Source organism: Garra rufa, unplaced genomic scaffold (genome assembly GCF_049309525.1).
Source record: "Garra rufa unplaced genomic scaffold, GarRuf1.0 hap1_unplaced_003, whole genome shotgun sequence".
Classification (NCBI taxonomy): domain Eukaryota; kingdom Metazoa; phylum Chordata; class Actinopteri; order Cypriniformes; family Cyprinidae; genus Garra; species Garra rufa.
The window spans coordinates 9,600,801-9,622,724 of NW_027394278.1; positions in this window are offsets into that span (position 1 = coordinate 9,600,801).

A 21,924-nucleotide genomic window follows, 5' to 3' on the forward strand; every position below is an offset into this window, starting at 1 on the left:
CATATCTGAAGGTGTTAGAAGTGTTTTGCATGATTTTTGAAGTTAGACCCTGAAATGTCAGAAAACAGCGTTTCAGCGCAGAACAAAGTTGGTTCAGGCAATGCAAGCTGAATCTCTGTCCAACTTTAAATTTGCAGTCTGTGCATGAATAAAAGCTATTTTGCAACACAGAGAAACATATCTGAAGGTGTTAGAAGTGTTTTGCATGATTTTTGAAGTTAGATCCTGAAATGTCAGAAAACAGCGTTTCAGCGCAGAACAAAGTTGGTTCAGGCAATGCAAGCTGAATCTCTGTCCAACTTTAAATTTGCAATCTGTGCATGAAAAAAAGCTATTTTGCAACAAAGAGAAACATATCTGAAGGTGTTAGAAGTGTTTTGCATGATTTTTGAAGTTAGACCCTGAAATGTCAGAAAACAGCGTTTCAGCGCAGAACAAAGTTGGTTCAGGCAATGCAAGCTGAATCTCTGTCCCACTTTAACTTTGCAGTCTGTGCATGAATAAAACCTATTTTGCAACACAGAGAAACATATCTGAAGGTGTTAGAAGTGTTTTGCATGATTTTTGAAGTTAGACCCTGAAATGTCAGAAAACAGCGTTTCAGCGCAGAACAAAGTTGGTTCAGGCAATGCAAGCTGAATCTTTGTCCCACTTTAACTTTGCAGTCTGTGCATGAATAAAACCTATTTTGCAACACAGAGAAACATATCTGAAGGTGTTAGAAGTGTTTTGCATGATTTTTGAAGTTAGACCCTGAAATGTCAGAAAACAGCGTTTCAGCGCAGAACAAAGTTGGTTCAGGCAATGCAAGCTGAATCTCTGTCCAACTTTAAATTTGCAATCTGTGCATGAATAAAACCTGTTTTGCAACACAGAGAAACATATCTGAAGGTGTTAGAAGTGTTTTGCATGATTTTTGAAGTTAGACCCTGAAATGTCAGAAAACAGCGTTTCAGCGCAGAACAAAGTTGGTTCAGGCAATGCAAGCTGAATCTCTGTCCAACTTTAAATTTGCAGTCTGTGCATGAATAAAAGCTATTTTGCAACACAGAGAAACATATCTGAAGGTGTTAGAAGTGTTTTGCATGATTTTTGAAGTTAGATCCTGAAATTTCAGAAAACAGCGTTTCAGCGCAGAACAAAGTTGGTTCAGGCAATGCAAGCTGAATCTCTGTCCAACTTTAAATTTGCAATCTGTGCATGAAAAAAAGCTATTTTGCAACAAAGAGAAACATATCTGAAGGTGTTAGAAGTGTTTTGCATGATTTTTGAAGTTAGACCCTGAAATGTCAGAAAACAGCGTTTCAGCGCAGAACAAAGTTGGTTCAGGCAATGCAAGCTGAATCTCTGTCCCACTTTAACTTTGCAGTCTGTGCATGAATAAAACCTATTTTGCAACACAGAGAAACATATCTGAAGGTGTTAGAAGTGTTTTGCATGATTTTTGAAGTTAGACCCTGAAATGTCAGAAAACAGCGTTTCAGCGCAGAACAAAGTTGGTTCAGGCAATGCAAGCTGAATCTTTGTCCCACTTTAACTTTGCAGTCTGTGCATGAATAAAACCTATTTTGCAACACAGAGAAACATATCTGAAGTTGTTAGAAGTGTTTTGCATGATTTTTGAAGTTAGACCCTGAAATGTCAGAAAACAGCGTTTCAGCGCAGAACAAAGTTGGTTCAGGCAATGCAAGCTGAATCTCTGTCCAACTTTAAATTTGCAATCTGTGCATGAATAAAACCTATTTTGCAACACAGAGAAACATATCTGAAGGTGTTAGAAGTGTTTTGCATGATTTTTGAAGTTAGACCCTGAAATGTCAGAAAACAGCGTTTCAGCGCAGAACAAAGTTGGTTCAGGCAATGCAAGCAGAATCTCTGTCCAACTTTAAATTTGCAATCTGTGCATGAAAAAAACCTATTTTGCAACTCAGAGAAACATATCTGAAGGTGTTAGAAGTGTTTTGCATGATTTTTGAAGTTAGACCCTGAAATGTCAGAAAACAGCGTTTCAGCGCAGAACAAAGTTAGTTCAGGCAATGCAAGCTGAATCTCTGTCCCACTTTAACTTTGCAGTCTGTGCATGAATAAAACCTATTTTGCAACACAGAGAAACATATCTGAAGGTGTTAGAAGTGTTTTGCATGATTTTTGAAGTTAGACCCTGAAATGTCAGAAAACAGCGTTTCAGCGCAGAACAAAGTTGGTTCAGGCAATGCAAGCTGAATCTCTGTCCAACTTTAAATTTGCAATCTGTGCATGAATAAAACCTATTTTGCAACACAGAGAAACATATCTGAAGGTGTTAGAAGTGTTTTGCATGATTTTTGAAGTTAGACCCTGAAATGTCAGAAAACAGCGTTTCAGCGCAGAACAAAGTTGGTTCAGGCAATGCAAGCTGAATCTCTGTCCAACTTTAAATTTGCAGTCTGTGCATGAATAAAAGCTATTTTGCAACACAGAGAAACATATCTGAAGGTGTTAGAAGTGTTTTGCATGATTTTTGAAGTTAGACCCTGAAATGTCAGAAAACAGCGTTTCAGCGCAGAACAAAGTTGGTTCAGGCAATGCAAGCTGAATCTCTGTCCAACTTTAAATTTGCAATCTGTGCATGAATAAAACCTATTTTGCAACACAGAGAAACATATCTGAAGGTGTTAGAAGTGTTTTGCATGATTTTTGAAGTTAGACCCTGAAATGTCAGAAAACAGCGTTTCAGCGCAGAACAAAGTTAGTTCAGGCAATGCAAGCTGAATCTCTGTCCCACTTTAACTTTGCAGTCTGTGCATGAATAAAACCTATTTTGCAACACAGAGAAACATATCTGAAGGTGTTAGAAGTGTTTTGCATGATTTTTGAAGTTAGACCCTGAAATGTCAGAAAACAGCGTTTCAGCGCAGAACAAAGTTGGTTCAGGCAATGCAAGCTGAATCTCTGTCCTACTTTAAATTTGCAATCTGTGCATGAATAAAACCTATTTTGCAACACAGAGAAACATATCTGAAGGTGTTAGAAGTGTTTTGCATGATTTTTGAAGTTAGACCCTGAAATGTCAGAAAACAGCGTTTCAGCGCAGAACAAAGTTGGTTCAGGCAATGCAAGCAGAATCTCTGTCCAACTTTAAATTTGCAATCTGTGCATGAAAAAAACCTATTTTGCAACTCAGAGAAACATATCTGAAGGTGTTAGAAGTGTTTTGCATGATTTTTGAAGTTAGACCCTGAAATGTCAGAAAACAGCGTTTCAGCGCAGAACAAAGTTAGTTCAGGCAATGCAAGCTGAATCTCTGTCCCACTTTAACTTTGCAGTCTGTGCATGAATAAAACCTATTTTGCAACACAGAGAAACATATCTGAAGGTGTTAGAAGTGTTTTGCATGATTTTTGAAGTTAGACCCTGAAATGTCAGAAAACAGCGTTTCAGCGCAGAACAAAGTTGGTTCAGGCAATGCAAGCTGAATCTCTGTCCAACTTTAAATTTGCAATCTGTGCATGAATAAAACCTATTTTGCAACACAGAGAAACATATCTGAAGGTGTTAGAAGTGTTTTGCATGATTTTTGAAGTTAGACCCTGAAATGTCAGAAAACAGCGTTTCAGCGCAGAACAAAGTTGGTTCAGGCAATGCAAGCTGAATCTCTGTCCAACTTTAAATTTGCAGTCTGTGCATGAATAAAAGCTATTTTGCAACACAGAGAAACATATCTGAAGGTGTTAGAAGTGTTTTGCATGATTTTTGAAGTTAGACCCTGAAATGTCAGAAAACAGCGTTTCAGCGCAGAACAAAGTTGGTTCAGGCAATGCAAGCTGAATCTCTGTCCAACTTTAAATTTGCAATCTGTGCATGAATAAAACCTATTTTGCAACACAGAGAAACATATCTGAAGGTGTTAGAAGTGTTTTGCATGATTTTTGAAGTTAGACCCTGAAATGTCAGAAAACAGCGTTTCAGCGCAGAACAAAGTTAGTTCAGGCAATGCAAGCTGAATCTCTGTCCCACTTTAACTTTGCAGTCTGTGCATGAATAAAACCTATTTTGCAACACAGAGAAACATATCTGAAGGTGTTAGAAGTGTTTTGCATGATTTTTGAAGTTAGACCCTGAAATGTCAGAAAACAGCGTTTCAGCGCAGAACAAAGTTGGTTCAGGCAATGCAAGCTGAATCTCTGTCCAACTTTAAATTTGCAATCTGTGCATGAATAAAACCTATTTTGCAACACAGAGAAACATATCTGAAGGTGTTAGAAGTGTTTTGCATGATTTTTGAAGTTAGACCCTGAAATGTCAGAAAACAGCGTTTCAGCGCAGAACAAAGTTGGTTCAGGCAATGCAAGCTGAATCTCTGTCCAACTTTAAATTTGCAGTCTGTGCATGAATAAAAGCTATTTTGCAACACAGAGAAACATATCTGAAGGTGTTAGAAGTGTTTTGCATGATTTTTGAAGTTAGACCCTGAAATGTCAGAAAACAGCGTTTCAGCGCAGAACAAAGTTGGTTCAGGCAATGCAAGCTGAATCTCTGTCCAACTTTAAATTTGCAATCTGTGCATGAATAAAACCTGTTTTGCAACACAGAGAAACATATCTGAAGGTGTTAGAAGTGTTTTGCATGATTTTTGAAGTTAGACCCTGAAATGTCAGAAAACAGCGTTTCAGCGCAGAACAAAGTTGGTTCAGGCAATGCAAGCTGAATCTCTGTCCAACTTTAAATTTGCAGTCTGTGCATGAATAAAAGCTATTTTGCAACACAGAGAAACATATCTGAAGGTGTTAGAAGTGTTTTGCATGATTTTTGAAGTTAGATCCTGAAATGTCAGAAAACAGCGTTTCAGCGCAGAACAAAGTTGGTTCAGGCAATGCAAGCTGAATCTCTGTCCAACTTTAAATTTGCAATCTGTGCATGAAAAAAAGCTATTTTGCAACAAAGAGAAACATATCTGAAGGTGTTAGAAGTGTTTTGCATGATTTTTGAAGTTAGACCCTGAAATGTCAGAAAACAGCGTTTCAGCGCAGAACAAAGTTGGTTCAGGCAATGCAAGCTGAATCTCTGTCCCACTTTAACTTTGCAGTCTGTGCATGAATAAAACCTATTTTGCAACACAGAGAAACATATCTGAAGGTGTTAGAAGTGTTTTGCATGATTTTTGAAGTTAGACCCTGAAATGTCAGAAAACAGCGTTTCAGCGCAGAACAAAGTTGGTTCAGGCAATGCAAGCTGAATCTTTGTCCCACTTTAACTTTGCAGTCTGTGCATGAATAAAACCTATTTTGCAACACAGAGAAACATATCTGAAGTTGTTAGAAGTGTTTTGCATGATTTTTGAAGTTAGACCCTGAAATGTCAGAAAACAGCGTTTCAGCGCAGAACAAAGTTGGTTCAGGCAATGCAAGCTGAATCTCTGTCCAACTTTAAATTTGCAATCTGTGCATGAATAAAACCTATTTTGCAACACAGAGAAACATATCTGAAGGTGTTAGAAGTGTTTTGCATGATTTTTGAAGTTAGACCCTGAAATGTCAGAAAACAGCGTTTCAGCGCAGAACAAAGTTGGTTCAGGCAATGCAAGCAGAATCTCTGTCCAACTTTAAATTTGCAATCTGTGCATGAAAAAAACCTATTTTGCAACTCAGAGAAACATATCTGAAGGTGTTAGAAGTGTTTTGCATGATTTTTGAAGTTAGACCCTGAAATGTCAGAAAACAGCGTTTCAGCGCAGAACAAAGTTAGTTCAGGCAATGCAAGCTGAATCTCTGTCCCACTTTAACTTTGCAGTCTGTGCATGAATAAAACCTATTTTGCAACACAGAGAAACATATCTGAAGGTGTTAGAAGTGTTTTGCATGATTTTTGAAGTTAGACCCTGAAATGTCAGAAAACAGCGTTTCAGCGCAGAACAAAGTTGGTTCAGGCAATGCAAGCTGAATCTCTGTCCAACTTTAAATTTGCAATCTGTGCATGAATAAAACCTATTTTGCAACACAGAGAAACATATCTGAAGGTGTTAGAAGTGTTTTGCATGATTTTTGAAGTTAGACCCTGAAATGTCAGAAAACAGCGTTTCAGCGCAGAACAAAGTTGGTTCAGGCAATGCAAGCTGAATCTCTGTCCAACTTTAAATTTGCAGTCTGTGCATGAATAAAAGCTATTTTGCAACACAGAGAAACATATCTGAAGGTGTTAGAAGTGTTTTGCATGATTTTTGAAGTTAGACCCTGAAATGTCAGAAAACAGCGTTTCAGCGCAGAACAAAGTTGGTTCAGGCAATGCAAGCTGAATCTCTGTCCAACTTTAAATTTGCAATCTGTGCATGAATAAAACCTATTTTGCAACACAGAGAAACATATCTGAAGGTGTTAGAAGTGTTTTGCATGATTTTTGAAGTTAGACCCTGAAATGTCAGAAAACAGCGTTTCAGCGCAGAACAAAGTTAGTTCAGGCAATGCAAGCTGAATCTCTGTCCCACTTTAACTTTGCAGTCTGTGCATGAATAAAACCTATTTTGCAACACAGAGAAACATATCTGAAGGTGTTAGAAGTGTTTTGCATGATTTTTGAAGTTAGACCCTGAAATGTCAGAAAACAGCGTTTCAGCGCAGAACAAAGTTGGTTCAGGCAATGCAAGCTGAATCTCTGTCCTACTTTAAATTTGCAATCTGTGCATGAATAAAACCTATTTTGCAACACAGAGAAACATATCTGAAGGTGTTAGAAGTGTTTTGCATGATTTTTGAAGTTAGACCCTGAAATGTCAGAAAACAGCGTTTCAGCGCAGAACAAAGTTGGTTCAGGCAATGCAAGCAGAATCTCTGTCCAACTTTAAATTTGCAATCTGTGCATGAAAAAAACCTATTTTGCAACTCAGAGAAACATATCTGAAGGTGTTAGAAGTGTTTTGCATGATTTTTGAAGTTAGACCCTGAAATGTCAGAAAACAGCGTTTCAGCGCAGAACAAAGTTAGTTCAGGCAATGCAAGCTGAATCTCTGTCCCACTTTAACTTTGCAGTCTGTGCATGAATAAAACCTATTTTGCAACACAGAGAAACATATCTGAAGGTGTTAGAAGTGTTTTGCATGATTTTTGAAGTTAGACCCTGAAATGTCAGAAAACAGCGTTTCAGCGCAGAACAAAGTTGGTTCAGGCAATGCAAGCTGAATCTCTGTCCAACTTTAAATTTGCAATCTGTGCATGAATAAAACCTATTTTGCAACACAGAGAAACATATCTGAAGGTGTTAGAAGTGTTTTGCATGATTTTTGAAGTTAGACCCTGAAATGTCAGAAAACAGCGTTTCAGCGCAGAACAAAGTTGGTTCAGGCAATGCAAGCTGAATCTCTGTCCAACTTTAAATTTGCAATCTGTGCATGAATAAAACCTATTTTGCAACACAGAGAAACATATCTGAAGGTGTTAGAAGTGTTTTGCATGATTTTTGAAGTTAGACCCTGAAATGTCAGAAAACAGCGTTTCAGCGCAGAACAAAGTTGGTTCAGGCAATGCAAGCTGAATCTCTGTCCAACTTTAAATTTGCAGTCTGTGCATGAATAAAAGCTATTTTGCAACACAGAGAAACATATCTGAAGGTGTTAGAAGTGTTTTGCATGATTTTTGAAGTTAGACCCTGAAATGTCAGAAAACAGCGTTTCAGCGCACAACAAAGTTGGTTCAGGCAATGCAAGCTGAATCTCTGTCCAACTTTAAATTTGCAGTCTGTGCATGAATAAAAGCTATTTTGCAACACAGAGAAACATATCTGAAGGTGTTAGAAGTGTTTTGCATGATTTTTGAAGTTAGATCCTGAAATGTCAGAAAACAGCGTTTCAGCGCAGAACAAAGTTGGTTCAGGCAATGCAAGCTGAATCTCTGTCCAACTTTAAATTTGCAATCTGTGCATTAAAAAAATCTATTTTGCAACAAAGAGAAACATATCTGAAGGTGTTAGAAGTGTTTTGCATGATTTTTGAAGTTAGACCCTGAAATGTCAGAAAACAGCGTTTCAGCGCAGAACAAAGTTGGTTCAGGCAATGCAAGCTGAATCTCTGTCCCACTTTAACTTTGCAGTCTGTGCATGAATAAAACCTATTTTGCAACACAGAGAAACATATCTGAAGGTGTTAGAAGTGTTTTGCATGATTTTTGAAGTTAGACCCTGAAATGTCAGAAAACAGCGTTTCAGCGCAGAACAAAGTTGGTTCAGGCAATGCAAGCTGAATCTTTGTCCCACTTTAACTTTGCAGTCTGTGCATGAATAAAACCTATTTTGCAACACAGAGAAACATATCTGAAGGTGTTAGAAGTGTTTTGCATGATTTTTGAAGTTAGACCCTGAAATGTCAGAAAACAGCGTTTCAGCGCAGAACAAAGTTGGTTCAGGCAATGCAAGCTGAATCTCTGTCCAACTTTAAATTTGCAATCTGTGCATGAATAAAACCTGTTTTGCAACACAGAGAAACATATCTGAAGGTGTTAGAAGTGTTTTGCATGATTTTTGAAGTTAAACCCTGAAATGTCAGAAAACAGCGTTTCAGCGCAGAACAAAGTTGGTTCAGGCAATGCAAGCAGAATCTCTGTCCAACTTTAAATTTGCAATCTGTGCATGAAAAAAACCTATTTTGCAACTCAGAGAAACATATCTGAAGGTGTTAGAAGTGTTTTGCATGATTTTTGAAGTTAGACCCTGAAATGTCAGAAAACAGCGTTTCAGCGCAGAACAAAGTTAGTTCAGGCAATGCAAGCTGAATCTCTGTCCCACTTTAACTTTGCAGTCTGTGCATGAATAAAACCTATTTTGCAACACAGAGAAACATATCTGAAGGTGTTAGAAGTGTTTTGCATGATTTTTGAAGTTAGACCCTGAAATGTCAGAAAACAGCGTTTCAGCGCAGAACAAAGTTGGTTCAGGCAATGCAAGCTGAATCTCTGTCCAACTTTAAATTTGCAGTCTGTGCATGAATAAAAGCTATTTTGCAACACAGAGAAACATATCTGAAGGTGTTAGAAGTGTTTTGCATGATTTTTGAAGTTAGACCCTGAAATGTCAGAAAACAGCGTTTCAGCGCAGAACAAAGTTGGTTCAGGCAATGCAAGCTGAATCTCTGTCCAACTTTAAATTTGCAATCTGTGCATGAATAAAACCTATTTTGCAACACAGAGAAACATATCTGAAGGTGTTAGAAGTGTTTTGCATGATTTTTGAAGTTAGACCCTGAAATGTCAGAAAACAGCGTTTCAGCGCAGAACAAAGTTAGTTCAGGCAATGCAAGCTGAATCTCTGTCCCACTTTAACTTTGCAGTCTGTGCATGAATAAAACCTATTTTGCAACACAGAGAAACATATCTGAAGGTGTTAGAAGTGTTTTGCATGATTTTTGAAGTTAGACCCTGAAATGTCAGAAAACAGCGTTTCAGCGCAGAACAAAGTTGGTTCAGGCAATGCAAGCTGAATCTCTGTCCTACTTTAAATTTGCAATCTGTGCATGAATAAAACCTATTTTGCAACACAGAGAAACATATCTGAAGGTGTTAGAAGTGTTTTGCATGATTTTTGAAGTTAGACCCTGAAATGTCAGAAAACAGCGTTTCAGCGCAGAACAAAGTTGGTTCAGGCAATGCAAGCAGAATCTCTGTCCAACTTTAAATTTGCAATCTGTGCATGAAAAAAACCTATTTTGCAACTCAGAGAAACATATCTGAAGGTGTTAGAAGTGTTTTGCATGATTTTTGAAGTTAGACCCTGAAATGTCAGAAAACAGCGTTTCAGCGCAGAACAAAGTTAGTTCAGGCAATGCAAGCTGAATCTCTGTCCCACTTTAACTTTGCAGTCTGTGCATGAATAAAACCTATTTTGCAACACAGAGAAACATATCTGAAGGTGTTAGAAGTGTTTTGCATGATTTTTGAAGTTAGACCCTGAAATGTCAGAAAACAGCGTTTCAGCGCAGAACAAAGTTGGTTCAGGCAATGCAAGCTGAATCTCTGTCCAACTTTAAATTTGCAATCTGTGCATGAATAAAACCTATTTTGCAACACAGAGAAATATATCTGAAGGTGTTAGAAGTGTTTTGCATGATTTTTGAAGTTAGACCCTGAAATGTCAGAAAACAGCGTTTCAGCGCAGAACAAAGTTGGTTCAGGCAATGCAAGCTGAATCTCTGTCCAACTTTAAATTTGCAGTCTGTGCATGAATAAAAGCTATTTTGCAACACAGAGAAACATATCTGAAGGTGTTAGAAGTGTTTTGCATGATTTTTGAAGTTAGACCCTGAAATGTCAGAAAACAGCGTTTCAGCGCAGAACAAAGTTGGTTCAGGCAATGCAAGCTGAATCTCTGTCCAACTTTAAATTTGCAATCTGTGCATGAATAAAACCTATTTTGCAACACAGAGAAACATATCTGAAGGTGTTAGAAGTGTTTTGCATGATTTTTGAAGTTAGACCCTGAAATGTCAGAAAACAGCGTTTCAGCGCAGAACAAAGTTAGTTCAGGCAATGCAAGCTGAATCTCTGTCCCACTTTAACTTTGCAGTCTGTGCATGAATAAAACCTATTTTGCAACACAGAGAAACATATCTGAAGGTGTTAGAAGTGTTTTGCATGATTTTTGAAGTTAGACCCTGAAATGTCAGAAAACAGCGTTTCAGCGCAGAACAAAGTTGGTTCAGGCAATGCAAGCTGAATCTCTGTCCAACTTTAAATTTGCAGTCTGTGCATGAATAAAAGCTATTTTGCAACACAGAGAAACATATCTGAAGGTGTTAGAAGTGTTTTGCATGATTTTTGAAGTTAGACCCTGAAATGTCAGAAAACAGCGTTTCAGCGCACAACAAAGTTGGTTCAGGCAATGCAAGCTGAATCTCTGTCCAACTTTAAATTTGCAGTCTGTGCATGAATAAAAGCTATTTTGCAACACAGAGAAACATATCTGAAGGTGTTAGAAGTGTTTTGCATGATTTTTGAAGTTAGATCCTGAAATGTCAGAAAACAGCGTTTCAGCGCAGAACAAAGTTGGTTCAGGCAATGCAAGCTGAATCTCTGTCCAACTTTAAATTTGCAATCTGTGCATGAATAAAACCTATTTTGCAACACAGAGAAACATATCTGAAGGTGTTAGAAGTGTTTTGCATGATTTTTGAAGTTAGACCCTGAAATGTCAGAAAACAGCGTTTCAGCGCAGAACAAAGTTGGTTCAGGCAATGCAAGCTGAATCTTTGTCCCACTTTAACTTTGCAGTCTGTGCATGAATAAAACCTATTTTGCAACACAGAGAAACATATCTGAAGGTGTTAGAAGTGTTTTGCATGATTTTTGAAGTTAGACCCTGAAATGTCAGAAAACAGCGTTTCAGCGCAGAACAAAGTTGGTTCAGGCAATGCAAGCTGAATCTCTGTCCAACTTTAAATTTGCAATCTGTGCATGAATAAAACCTGTTTTGCAACACAGAGAAACATATCTGAAGGTGTTAGAAGTGTTTTGCATGATTTTTGAAGTTAAACCCTGAAATGTCAGAAAACAGCGTTTCAGCGCAGAACAAAGTTGGTTCAGGCAATGCAAGCAGAATCTCTGTCCAACTTTAAATTTGCAATCTGTGCATGAAAAAAACCTATTTTGCAACTCAGAGAAACATATCTGAAGGTGTTAGAAGTGTTTTGCATGATTTTTGAAGTTAGACCCTGAAATGTCAGAAAACAGCGTTTCAGCGCAGAACAAAGTTAGTTCAGGCAATGCAAGCTGAATCTCTGTCCCACTTTAACTTTGCAGTCTGTGCATGAATAAAACCTATTTTGCAACACAGAGAAACATATCTGAAGGTGTTAGAAGTGTTTTGCATGATTTTTGAAGTTAGACCCTGAAATGTCAGAAAACAGCGTTTCAGCGCAGAACAAAGTTGGTTCAGGCAATGCAAGCTGAATCTCTGTCCAACTTTAAATTTGCAATCTGTGCATGAATAAAACCTATTTTGCAACACAGAGAAACATATCTGAAGGTGTTAGAAGTGTTTTGCATGATTTTTGAAGTTAGACCCTGAAATGTCAGAAAACAGCGTTTCAGCGCAGAACAAAGTTGGTTCAGGCAATGCAAGCTGAATCTCTGTCCAACTTTAAATTTGCAGTCTGTGCATGAATAAAAGCTATTTTGCAACACAGAGAAACATATCTGAAGGTGTTAGAAGTGTTTTGCATGATTTTTGAAGTTAGATCCTGAAATGTCAGAAAACAGCGTTTCAGCGCAGAACAAAGTTGGTTCAGGCAATGCAAGCTGAATCTCTGTCCAACTTTAAATTTGCAATCTGTGCATGAAAAAAAGCTATTTTGCAACACAGAGAAACATATCTGAAGGTGTTAGAAGTGTTTTGCATGATTTTTGAAGTTAGACCCTGAAATGTCAGAAAACAGCGTTTCAGCGCAGAACAAAGTTGGTTCAGGCAATGCAAGCTGAATCTCTGTCCCGCTTTAACTTTGCAGTCTGTGCATGAATAAAACCTATTTTGCAACACAGAGAAACATATCTGAAGGTGTTAGAAGTGTTTTGCATGATTTTTGAAGTTAGACCCTGAAATGTCAGAAAACAGCGTTTCAGCGCAGAACAAAGTTGGTTCAGGCAATGCAAGCTGAATCTTTGTCCCACTTTAACTTTGCAGTCTGTGCATGAATAAAACCTATTTTGCAACACAGAGAAACATATCTGAAGTTGTTAGAAGTGTTTTGCATGATTTTTGAAGTTAGATCCTGAAATGTCAGAAAACAGCGTTTCAGCGCAGAACAAAGTTGGTTCAGGCAATGCAAGCTGAATCTCTGTCCAACTTTAAATTTGCAATCTGTGCATGAAAAAAAGCTATTTTGCAACACAGAGAAACATATCTGAAGGTGTTAGAAGTGTTTTGCATGATTTTTGAAGTTAGACCCTGAAATGTCAGAAAACAGCGTTTCAGCGCAAAACAAAGTTGGTTCAGGCAATGCAAGCTGAATCTCTGTCCCGCTTTAACTTTGCAGTCTGTGCATGAATAAAACCTATTTTGCAACACAGAGAAACATATCTGAAGGTGTTAGAAGTGTTTTGCATGATTTTTGAAGTTAGACCCTGAAATGTCAGAAAACAGCGTTTCAGCGCAGAACAAAGTTGGTTCAGGCAATGCAAGCTGAATCTTTGTCCCACTTTAACTTTGCAGTCTGTGCATGAATAAAACCTATTTTGCAACACAGAGAAACATATCTGAAGTTGTTAGAAGTGTTTTGCATGATTTTTGAAGTTAGACCCTGAAATGTCAGAAAACAGCGTTTCAGCGCAGAACAAAGTTGGTTCAGGCAATGCAAGCTGAATCTCTGTCCAACTTTAAATTTGCAATCTGTGCATGAATAAAACCTATTTTGCAACACAGAGAAACATATCTGAAGGTGTTAGAAGTGTTTTGCATGATTTTTGAAGTTAGACCCTGAAATGTCAGAAAACAGCGTTTCAGCGCAGAACAAAGTTAGTTCAGGCAATGCAAGCTGAATCTCTGTCCCACTTTAACTTTGCAGTCTGTGCATGAATAAAACCTATTTTGCAACACAGAGAAACATATCTGAAGGTGTTAGAAGTGTTTTGCATGATTTTTGAAGTTAGACCCTGAAATGTCAGAAAACAGCGTTTCAGCGCAGAACAAAGTTGGTTCAGGCAATGCAAGCTGAATCTCTGTCCTACTTTAAATTTGCAATCTGTGCATGAATAAAACCTATTTTGCAACACAGAGAAACATATCTGAAGGTGTTAGAAGTGTTTTGCATGATTTTTGAAGTTAGACCCTGAAATGTCAGAAAACAGCGTTTCAGCGCAGAACAAAGTTGGTTCAGGCAATGCAAGCAGAATCTCTGTCCAACTTTAAATTTGCAATCTGTGCATGAATAAAACCTATTTTGCAACACAGAGAAACATATCTGAAGGTGTTAGAAGTGTTTTGCATGATTTTTGAAGTTAGACCCTGAAATGTCAGAAAACAGCGTTTCAGCGCAGAACAAAGTTGGTTCAGGCAATGCAAGCTGAATCTCTGTCCTACTTTAAATTTGCAATCTGTGCATGAATAAAACCTATTTTGCAACACAGAGAAACATATCTGAAGGTGTTAGAAGTGTTTTGCATGATTTTTGAAGTTAGACCCTGAAATGTCAGAAAACAGCGTTTCAGCGCAGAACAAAGTTGGTTCAGGCAATGCAAGCAGAATCTCTGTCCAACTTTAAATTTGCAATCTGTGCATGAAAAAAACCTATTTTGCAACTCAGAGAAACATATCTGAAGGTGTTAGAAGTGTTTTGCATGATTTTTGAAGTTAGACCCTGAAATGTCAGAAAACAGCGTTTCAGCGCAGAACAAAGTTAGTTCAGGCAATGCAAGCTGAATCTCTGTCCCACTTTAACTTTGCAGTCTGTGCATGAATAAAACCTATTTTGCAACACAGAGAAACATATCTGAAGGTGTTAGAAGTGTTTTGCATGATTTTTGAAGTTAGACCCTGAAATGTCAGAAAACAGCGTTTCAGCGCAGAACAAAGTTGGTTCAGGCAATGCAAGCTGAATCTCTGTCCAACTTTAAATTTGCAATCTGTGCATGAATAAAACCTATTTTGCAACACAGAGAAATATATCTGAAGGTGTTAGAAGTGTTTTGCATGATTTTTGAAGTTAGACCCTGAAATGTCAGAAAACAGCGTTTCAGCGCAGAACAAAGTTGGTTCAGGCAATGCAAGCTGAATCTCTGTCCAACTTTAAATTTGCAGTCTGTGCATGAATAAAAGCTATTTTGCAACACAGAGAAACATATCTGAAGGTGTTAGAAGTGTTTTGCATGATTTTTGAAGTTAGACCCTGAAATGTCAGAAAACAGCGTTTCAGCGCAGAACAAAGTTGGTTCAGGCAATGCAAGCTGAATCTCTGTCCAACTTTAAATTTGCAATCTGTGCATGAATAAAACCTATTTTGCAACACAGAGAAACATATCTGAAGGTGTTAGAAGTGTTTTGCATGATTTTTGAAGTTAGACCCTGAAATGTCAGAAAACAGCGTTTCAGCGCAGAACAAAGTTAGTTCAGGCAATGCAAGCTGAATCTCTGTCCCACTTTAACTTTGCAGTCTGTGCATGAATAAAACCTATTTTGCAACACAGAGAAACATATCTGAAGGTGTTAGAAGTGTTTTGCATGATTTTTGAAGTTAGACCCTGAAATGTCAGAAAACAGCGTTTCAGCGCAGAACAAAGTTGGTTCAGGCAATGCAAGCTGAATCTCTGTCCAACTTTAAATTTGCAGTCTGTGCATGAATAAAAGCTATTTTGCAACACAGAGAAACATATCTGAAGGTGTTAGAAGTGTTTTGCATGATTTTTGAAGTTAGACCCTGAAATGTCAGAAAACAGCGTTTCAGCGCACAACAAAGTTGGTTCAGGCAATGCAAGCTGAATCTCTGTCCAACTTTAAATTTGCAGTCTGTGCATGAATAAAAGCTATTTTGCAACACAGAGAAACATATCTGAAGGTGTTAGAAGTGTTTTGCATGATTTTTGAAGTTAGATCCTGAAATGTCAGAAAACAGCGTTTCAGCGCAGAACAAAGTTGGTTCAGGCAATGCAAGCTGAATCTCTGTCCAACTTTAAATTTGCAATCTGTGCATGAATAAAACCTATTTTGCAACACAGAGAAACATATCTGAAGGTGTTAGAAGTGTTTTGCATGATTTTTGAAGTTAGACCCTGAAATGTCAGAAAACAGCGTTTCAGCGCAGAACAAAGTTGGTTCAGGCAATGCAAGCTGAATCTTTGTCCCACTTTAACTTTGCAGTCTGTGCATGAATAAAACCTATTTTGCAACACAGAGAAACATATCTGAAGGTGTTAGAAGTGTTTTGCATGATTTTTGAAGTTAGACCCTGAAATGTCAGAAAACAGCGTTTCAGCGCAGAACAAAGTTGGTTCAGGCAATGCAAGCTGAATCTCTGTCCAACTTTAAATTTGCAATCTGTGCATGAATAAAACCTGTTTTGCAACACAGAGAAACATATCTGAAGGTGTTAGAAGTGTTTTGCATGATTTTTGAAGTTAAACCCTGAAATGTCAGAAAACAGCGTTTCAGCGCAGAACAAAGTTGGTTCAGGCAATGCAAGCAGAATCTCTGTCCAACTTTAAATTTGCAATCTGTGCATGAAAAAAACCTATTTTGCAACTCAGAGAAACATATCTGAAGGTGTTAGAAGTGTTTTGCATGATTTTTGAAGTTAGACCCTGAAATGTCAGAAAACAGCGTTTCAGCGCAGAACAAAGTTAGTTCAGGCAATGCAAGCTGAATCTCTGTCCCACTTTAACTTTGCAGTCTGTGCATGAATAAAACCTATTTTGCAACACAGAGAAACATATCTGAAGGTGTTAGAAGTGTTTTGCATGATTTTTGAAGTTAGACCCTGAAATGTCAGAAAACAGCGTTTCAGCGCAGAACAAAGTTGGTTCAGGCAATGCAAGCTGAATCTCTGTCCAACTTTAAATTTGCAATCTGTGCATGAATAAAACCTATTTTGCAACACAGAGAAACATATCTGAAGGTGTTAGAAGTGTTTTGCATGATTTTTGAAGTTAGACCCTGAAATGTCAGAAAACAGCGTTTCAGCGCAGAACAAAGTTGGTTCAGGCAATGCAAGCTGAATCTCTGTCCAACTTTAAATTTGCAGTCTGTGCATGAATAAAAGCTATTTTGCAACACAGAGAAACATATCTGAAGGTGTTAGAAGTGTTTTGCATGATTTTTGAAGTTAGATCCTGAAATGTCAGAAAACAGCGTTTCAGCGCAGAACAAAGTTGGTTCAGGCAATGCAAGCTGAATCTCTGTCCAACTTTAAATTTGCAATCTGTGCATGAAAAAAAGCTATTTTGCAACACAGAGAAACATATCTGAAGGTGTTAGAAGTGTTTTGCATGATTTTTGAAGTTAGACCCTGAAATGTCAGAAAACAGCGTTTCAGCGCAGAACAAAGTTGGTTCAGGCAATGCAAGCTGAATCTCTGTCCCGCTTTAACTTTGCAGTCTGTGCATGAATAAAACCTATTTTGCAACACAGAGAAACATATCTGAAGGTGTTAGAAGTGTTTTGCATGATTTTTGAAGTTAGACCCTGAAATGTCAGAAAACAGCGTTTCAGCGCAGAACAAAGTTGGTTCAGGCAATGCAAGCTGAATCTTTGTCCCACTTTAACTTTGCAGTCTGTGCATGAATAAAACCTATTTTGCAACACAGAGAAACATATCTGAAGTTGTTAGAAGTGTTTTGCATGATTTTTGAAGTTAGATCCTGAAATGTCAGAAAACAGCGTTTCAGCGCAGAACAAAGTTGGTTCAGGCAATGCAAGCTGAATCTCTGTCCAACTTTAAATTTGCAATCTGTGCATGAAAAAAAGCTATTTTGCAACACAGAGAAACATATCTGAAGGTGTTAGAAGTGTTTTGCATGATTTTTGAAGTTAGACCCTGAAATGTCAGAAAACAGCGTTTCAGCGCAAAACAAAGTTGGTTCAGGCAATGCAAGCTGAATCTCTGTCCCGCTTTAACTTTGCAGTCTGTGCATGAATAAAACCTATTTTGCAACACAGAGAAACATATCTGAAGGTGTTAGAAGTGTTTTGCATGATTTTTGAAGTTAGACCCTGAAATGTCAGAAAACAGCGTTTCAGCGCAGAACAAAGTTGGTTCAGGCAATGCAAGCTGAATCTTTGTCCCACTTTAACTTTGCAGTCTGTGCATGAATAAAACCTATTTTGCAACACAGAGAAACATATCTGAAGTTGTTAGAAGTGTTTTGCATGATTTTTGAAGTTAGACCCTGAAATGTCAGAAAACAGCGTTTCAGCGCAGAACAAAGTTGGTTCAGGCAATGCAAGCTGAATCTCTGTCCAACTTTAAATTTGCAATCTGTGCATGAATAAAACCTATTTTGCAACACAGAGAAACATATCTGAAGGTGTTAGAAGTGTTTTGCATGATTTTTGAAGTTAGACCCTGAAATGTCAGAAAACAGCGTTTCAGCGCAGAACAAAGTTGGTTCAGGCAATGCAAGCTGAATCTCTGTCCAACTTTAAATTTGCAATCTGTGCATGAATAAAACCTATTTTGCAACACAGAGAAACATATCTGAAGGTGTTAGAAGTAGTTTGCATGATTTTTGAAGTTAGACCCTGAAATGTCAGAAAACAGCGTTTCAGCGCAGAACAAAGTTGGTTCAGGCAATGCAAGCTGAATCTCTGTCCAACTTTAAATTTGCAGTCTGTGCATGAATAAAAGCTATTTTGCAACACAGAGAAACATATCTGAAGGTGTTAGAAGTGTTTTGCATGATTTTTGAAGTTAGACCCTGAAATGTCAGAAAACAGCGTTTCAGCGCAGAACAAAGTTGGTTCAGGCAATGCAAGCTGAATCTCTGTCCAACTTTAAATTTGCAATCTGTGCATGAATAAAACCTATTTTGCAACACAGAGAAACATATCTGAAGGTGTTAGAAGTGTTTTGCATGATTTTTGAAGTTAGACCCTGAAATGTCAGAAAACAGCGTTTCAGCGCAGAACAAAGTTAGTTCAGGCAATGCAAGCTGAATCTCTGTCCCACTTTAACTTTGCAGTCTGTGCATGAATAAAACCTATTTTGCAACACAGAGAAACATATCTGAAGGTGTTAGAAGTGTTTTGCATGATTTTTGAAGTTAGACCCTGAAATGTCAGAAAACAGCGTTTCAGCGCAGAACAAAGTTGGTTCAGGCAATGCAAGCTGAATCTCTGTCCAACTTTAAATTTGCAATCTGTGCATGAATAAAACCTATTTTGCAACACAGAGAAACATATCTGAAGGTGTTAGAAGTGTTTTGCATGATTTTTGAAGTTAGACCCTGAAATGTCAGAAAACAGCGTTTCAGCGCAGAACAAAGTTGGTTCAGGCAATGCAAGCTGAATCTCTGTCCAACTTTAAATTTGCAGTCTGTGCATGAATAAAAGCTATTTTGCAACACAGAGAAACATATCTGAAGGTGTTAGAAGTGTTTTGCATGATTTTTGAAGTTAGACCCTGAAATGTCAGAAAACAGCGTTTCAGCGCAGAACAAAGTTGGTTCAGGCAATGCAAGCTGAATCTCTGTCCAACTTTAAATTTGCAGTCTCTGCATGAATAAAAGCTATTTTGCAACACAGAGAAACATATCTGAAGGTGTTAGAAGTGTTTTGCATGATTTTTGAAGTTAGACCCTGAAATGTCAGAAAACAGCGTTTCAGCGCAGAACAAAGTTAGTTCAGGCAATGCAAGCTGAATCTCTGTCCCACTTTAACTTTGCAGTCTGTGCATGAATAAAACCTATTTTGCAACACAGAGAAACATATCTGAAGGTGTTAGAAGTGTTTTGCATGATTTTTGAAGTTAGACCCTGAAATGTCAGAAAACAGCGTTTCAGCGCAGAACAAAGTTGGTTCAGGCAATGCAAGCTGAATCTCTGTCCAACTTTAAATTTGCAGTCTGTGCATGAATAAAAGCTATTTTGCAACACAGAGAAACATATCTGAAGGTGTTAGAAGTGTTTTGCATGATTTTTGAAGTTAGACCCTGAAATGTCAGAAAACAGCGTTTCAGCGCAGAACAAAGTTGGTTCAGGCAATGCAAGCTGAATCTCTGTCCAACTTTAAATTTGCAGTCTGTGCATGAATAAAAGCTATTTTGCAACACAGAGAAACATATCTGAAGGTGTTAGAAGTGTTTTGCATGATTTTTGAAGTTAGACCCTGAAATGTCAGAAAACAGCGTTTCAGCGCAGAACAAAGTTGGTTCAGGCAATGCAAGCTGAATCTCTGTCCAACTTTAAATTTGCAGTCTGTGCATGAATAAAAGCTATTTTGCAACACAGAGAAACATATCTGAAGGTGTTAGAAGTGTTTTGCATGATTTTTGAAGTTAGACCCTGAAATGTCAGAAAACAGCGTTTCAGCGCAGAACAAAGTTGGTTCAGGCAATGCAAGCTGAATCTCTGTCCAACTTTAAATTTGCAGTCTCTGCATGAATAAAAGCTATTTTGCAACACAGAGAAACATGTCTGAAGGTGTTAGAAGTGTTTTGCATGATTTTTGAAGTTAGACCCTGAAATGTCAGAAAACAGCGTTTCAGTGCAGAACAAAGTTGGTTCAGGCAATGCAAGCTGAATCTCTGTCCAACTTTAAATTTGCAGTCTGTGTATGAATAAAAGCTATTTTGCAACACACAGAAACATGTCTGAAGGTGTTAGAAGTGTTTTGCATGATTTTTGAAGTTAGACCCTGAAATGTCAGAAAACAGCGTTTCAGCGCAGAACAAAGTTGGTTCAGGCAATGCAAGCTGAATCTCTGTCCAACTTTAAATTTGCAGTCTGTGCATGAATAAAAGCTATTTTGCAACACAGAGAAACATATCTGAAGGTGTTAGAAGTGTTTTGCATGATTTTTGAAGTTAGACCCTGAAATGTCAGAAAACAGCGTTTCAGCGCAGAACAAAGTTGGTTCAGGCAATGCAAGCTGAATCTCTGTCCAACTTTAAATTTGCAGTCTGTGCATGAATAAAAGCTATTTTGCAACACAGAGAAACATATCTGAAGGTGTTAGAAATGTTTTGCATGATTTTTGAAGTTAGACCCTGAAATGTCAGAAAACAGCGTTTCAGCGCAGAACAAAGTTGGTTCAGGCAATGCAAGCTGAATCTCTGTCCAACTTTAAATTTGCAGTCTCTGCATGAATAAAACCTATTTTGCAACACAGAGAAACATATCTGAAGGTGTTAGAAGTGTTTTGCATGATTTTTGAAGTTAGACCCTGAAATGTCAGAAAACAGCGTTTCAGCGCAGAACAAAGTTGGTTCAGGCAATGCAAGCAGAATCTCTGTCCAACTTTAAATTTGCAATCTGTGCATGAAAAAAACCTATTTTGCAACTCAGAGAAACATATCTGAAGGTGTTAGAAGTGTTTTGCATGATTTTTGAAGTTAGACCCTGAAATGTCAGAAAACAGCGTTTCAGCGCAGAACAAAGTTAGTTCAGGCAATGCAAGCTGAATCTCTGTCCCACTTTAACTTTGCAGTCTGTGCATGAATAAAACCTATTTTGCAACACAGAGAAACATATCTGAAGGTGTTAGAAGTGTTTTGCATGATTTTTGAAGTTAGACCCTGAAATGTCAGAAAACAGCGTTTCAGCGCAGAACAAAGTTGGTTCAGGCAATGCAAGCTGAATCTCTGTCCAACTTTAAATTTGCAATCTGTGCATGAATAAAACCTATTTTGCAACACAGAGAAACATATCTGAAGGTGTTAGAAGTGTTTTGCATGATTTTTGAAGTTAGACCCTGAAATGTCAGAAAACAGCGTTTCAGCGCAGAACAAAGTTGGTTCAGGCAATGCAAGCTGAATCTCTGTCCAACTTTAAATTTGCAGTCTGTGCATGAATAAAAGCTATTTTGCAACACAGAGAAACATATCTGAAGGTGTTAGAAGTGTTTTGCATGATTTTTGAAGTTAGATCCTGAAATGTCAGAAAACAGCGTTTCAGCGCAGAACAAAGTTGGTTCAGGCAATGCAAGCTGAATCTCTGTCCAACTTTAAATTTGCAATCTGTGCATGAAAAAAAGCTATTTTGCAACAAAGAGAAACATATCTGAAGGTGTTAGAAGTGTTTTGCATGATTTTTGAAGTTAGACCCTGAAATGTCAGAAAACAGCGTTTCAGCGCAGAACAAAGTTGGTTCAGGCAATGCAAGCTGAATCTCTGTCCCACTTTAACTTTGCAGTCTGTGCATGAATAAAACCTATTTTGCAACACAGAGAAACATATCTGAAGGTGTTAGAAGTGTTTTGCATGATTTTTGAAGTTAGACCCTGAAATGTCAGAAAACAGCGTTTCAGCGCAGAACAAAGTTGGTTCAGGCA